Source organism: Macaca fascicularis, chromosome 4, assembly GCF_037993035.2.
Source record: "Macaca fascicularis isolate 582-1 chromosome 4, T2T-MFA8v1.1".
NCBI lineage: Eukaryota > Metazoa > Chordata > Mammalia > Primates > Cercopithecidae > Macaca > Macaca fascicularis.
Genome location: NC_088378.1, coordinates 43,395,291 through 43,399,545, shown reverse-complemented (window position 1 = coordinate 43,399,545; position 4,255 = coordinate 43,395,291). Strand labels below are relative to the sequence as shown.

The 4,255-nt window shown below is 40.8% G+C and overlaps 1 pseudogene; it reads right to left on the bottom strand.

Moving 5' to 3' along the window:
* Positions 1 to 2,201: 2,201 nt before the first annotated feature.
* On the bottom strand, positions 2,202 to 3,735 carry LOC102126640 (dnaJ homolog subfamily C member 7 pseudogene; annotated as a pseudogene).
* Positions 3,736 to 4,255: the final 520 nt, after the last annotated feature.

Here is a 4,255-nt window from a genome sequence, read left to right as displayed (position 1 = left end):
GCCGGGCATGGTCATGGGCACCTGTAGTCCCAGCTACTTGGGAGGCTCAGGTGGGAGAATGGCATGAAGCCAGGCGGCCGAGCTTGCAGTGAGCTGAGATCACGCCACTGCACTCCAGCCTGGGTGACAGAGCAAGATTCTGTCTCAAAAAAAAAAAAAAAAAATTAAGGAGTTAAAGAAGTAGATTAAAAATTGCAGAAGAAAAGATTAGTGTATATGAAGACATAGCAATAGAAATTATCTAAAATTAAACAGAGAAAGAATAAATATTTAAAAACCATGTATTACTGAGCTGTGGAAAACTTCAAGATGCCTAATATACAAGTAATAGAAGTCACTGAAAAAGAAGAGAGAGGGTAACAGAAAAAAATGGGAAGAAATAATGGCCAATAATTTTCCAAATTTAATGAAAAGTATAAATCTACATATTCAAGAAGCCCAATGAACCCAAAGCACAAGAAATGTGAAGAAAATTACACTAAAGCACATCTTAATTAAATTAAACCAGTGATAGAACATTGTAAACCAGAGAAAAACATCACAATACATATAGGGAAACAAAGATAAGAATGATAGCAGATCTCTTATAAGAAAAAATGCAAGTGAGAAGACAGTGACACAACGTCTTTAATGTACTGATGAACAAGTTATTAAACTGTCAAACTAGAATTTTATACCAAGCAAAAGTATGTTCAAGAACTAAGGTGAAATAAAGACTCTTTCACACATACAGAAGCTGAAAATATTTATCACCAACAGACTTGCTCTATAAGAAATGTCAGGCTGGGTGCGGTGGCTCATGCCCGTAATCCCAGCACTTTGGGAGGCCAAGGTGGGTGGATCACAAGGTCAGGCAATCAAGACTATCCTGGTCAACATAGTGAAACCCCATCTCTACTAAAAACACAAAAATTAGCTGGACTTGGTGGTGCACACCCGTAATCCCAGCTTCTCAGGAGGCTCAGGCAGGAGAATCACTTGAACCCGGAGTCAGAGATTGCAGTGAGCTGAGATCGCACCACCACACTCTAGCCTGGCAACAGAGCAAGACTCCATCTCAAAAAAAAAAAAAAAAAAAAAAAAGAAAGAAAGAAATGTCAAAGGAAGTTCTTCAACCAAAGACATGAGGAAAAGGGAAGAAAAGGAAGAGATGGGTCAAACAGAAGACAAATGGCAAGATGACAGACTTAAATCTGTCGATTATCACATTAAATATAACTTTGTCAAAACATCTCAGTTAAAAGGCAGAGACTGTCAAATAGATAAGAAACACAGGCCGGGTGCAGCAGCTCACACCTGTAATCCCAGCACTTTGGGAGGTTGAGGCTGGCAGATCACCTGAGGTCGGGAGTTCAAGGCCAGCCTAACCAAACCCTGTCTCTACTAAAAATACAAAATTAGCTGGGCATGGTGGTACATGCCTGTAATCCCAGCTACTTGGGAGGCTGAGGCAGGAGAATTGCTTGAACCCAGGAGGCGGAGGTTGTGGTGAGCCGAGATTGCTCCATTGCACTCCAGCCTGGACAAGAGGTGAAACTCCATCTCAAAAAGAAAAAGAAAAAGAAGACCAAACTATATGTTGCATATAAGAAATGTGCTCTCTCTCCACATGTATATATATATATAGAGAGAGAGAGAGGTTTTTGTTTGTTTGTTTGTTTGTTTGTTTTTTTGAGATGGAGTCGCTCTGTCGCCCAGGCTGGAGTGCAGTGGTGCAATCTAGGCTCACTACAAGCTCCGTCTCCCGAGTTCACGCCATTCTCCTGCCTCAGCCTCCTGAGTAGCTAGCACTACAGGCGCCCACCACCATGCCCAGCTAATTTTTTGTATTTTTAGTAGAGACGGGGTTTCACCGTGTTAGCCAGGATGGTCTTGATCTCCTGACCTCGTGATCTGCCCACCTCAGCCTCCCAAAGTGCTGGGATTACAGGCGTGAGCCACCGCACCCGGCCTTTTTTTTTTTTTTAATATCAGTCTAGCTAGAGATTGACCAATTTTATTGATTTTCTCAAAGAAAGTGCTTTTGGTGTTATTCATTTTCTCACACACACACACACACACACACACACACACAAACACACACATTAGATGTTAAAAGACAGAAAAAGATAATCTTGCTAACCTTAACTAAAAGAAAGTTATAGTGACTATATTACTATCAGACACGATAGATTTCACAGCAAACAATATTACATGGAATTTCTCAAGTTTATTTCATAATGACAAAGGGAGGTCATAAACAAATCTAAACATTTATGCACCTAATAATAAAATACATCGAGCAAAAACTGATAGAACTACAGGAGAGGCAGACAAATTATGGTTGGAGATTTAAATATTCCTCTCAATAAAAATGATCTACTAATTATATTTAAACTGAGTGACTGCATTTTCTGGATTCTGGATGGTTGCCCTTCATTAGCCAAATTGAAGAAAGAAACTTCTTGGACCAGACGCTTCAAAGCTGAAGCCCGCAGGACCATAGAAGAATACCTTGAAGATATTGTTTGCATCAAAATCACCCAAATTCATGTCCTCCTTATCCAGGTCCTGTCCACTGTGATAATGAATCGTTTTCTTGGAATCAAAGAGGATGGTAAAGACCTTGCCACTTCCTTGATCTTCTCCTCCTCCTTTTGAACCCCAGCACTGGCTCCATCATGCCGATGTGGATGGTACATAAAGGTCTGTTTCCAATAAGCTTTCTTGATCTTGTCCTCAGAGGCATTCTTGTCCACTCCCAGAACTTTGTAGTAATTATCCCTCTTACTCTTCTTCAGTTCCAGCTGTGCATTTTTTAGGAGCTGTTTGTATTCTTTTGTTTTCTCCATCTGATATACTTTTTTCATAGCCTCACACTGTTTCCTCATACTGTTCTGTGTCCATCAAACACTGAGCTCTTCTCAAGCAGGCTTTTATGTAAGCGCCAGGAGCTTCACTGCATTTGTGCAGCTGTCTATTGCATCATCTAGTTTCCCAAGCTCAGAATTAACTGTATCCCGGTTTCAGTAGAGTTTAGCAATTGCTTTTATATTGTTGAGGTCTATCCCAGGGCTTCCGTGTCCAGTTCACCAGCTAGTTTGTAATTTCCTTCCCTAAATGCTTTATTCCAGTCTTCTTTCTTTGTGTTAAATGCTCTGGCATTTCTGCACCCAACACAGGCCTTCTCATGGTCAGGAGCCATTCTGAGAGCCTGTACAAAAAACTGAACAACTGCCTGCTCAATACAATCTTCATAATAAAGGCAAAGACCGCGTACATACAGAGCATCCACATTGGTGGAATCCATTCATAAAATGTCACTGGCCGCAGACTGTGTTTCTGGATAATGACCCGGCATTGCTAAACATTCTGCTTTGAGGGATATGGAAGTGATGGCAGACAGGAGCAAATTCTAGGGCATAGTCCATGCAGAAAACAACCTTCTGAAAAGCCCACTTCTCAAAACCTGTTTCTGTGACTTTCTCCTATTCCACAACTGCATTAGCATTTGTGAACTCCTGTTGCGAGTGAGCATTGTTATGATCCAGTTCTAGGGCTTTCTGAAAACTGCAATGTGCTGCCATTGCATTCCCTGGAGAGAGGTGGCACTTGCCCTCTTGTAGATGTCCCCGGAAGAAACCATCAGCCAATTTCACTGACTGTGAAAGCATCTCCAAGCATTTCCCAAAACCTTCCAAGCATCATCAATATGGCTGCTCTATTACTATAATAGCTAGCATTTTTAGGGCACATATCTGTGGCTTTTGTCTAATAGTTATAAGCTTCGTTGTAATCTTTCTTGGCATAGTGTGCATTTCCTTGTTGCTTCAAAGACTCTGCTTCAGTATTTTAAATTACAAACTGGCAAAGCTGCCCTCCTTTTATTGAGGCAATCCTCCCTTTTTGTTCTTCTCCATCACTGTCCTGGCAAGCCCTCTTTGCTTCCTCTTCATGGAGCAGCCCTGGCTTTGTTGCCGCCATTACTACGTTGCACAATGGAGCAACTGACAGTTTCTTAAAAAGCTAATTATATCCCTGCCATATGATGCAGCAATTCCACTCCTAGATATTTACTTAAAGGAAAACAAAGCATATATCTATACACAAAACTTGTAGATGAACATTTATAGCAGCTTTATTTATAGCAGCAGAAATCCGGGGGGAAAAAGGCTTCAATGTTTATGTTCAGGTGAGTGGATAAACAATTTTTGGTATGCCCATATAACAGAATACAAATCAATGCAAAAAGTGAACTATTGACTCACACAAAACA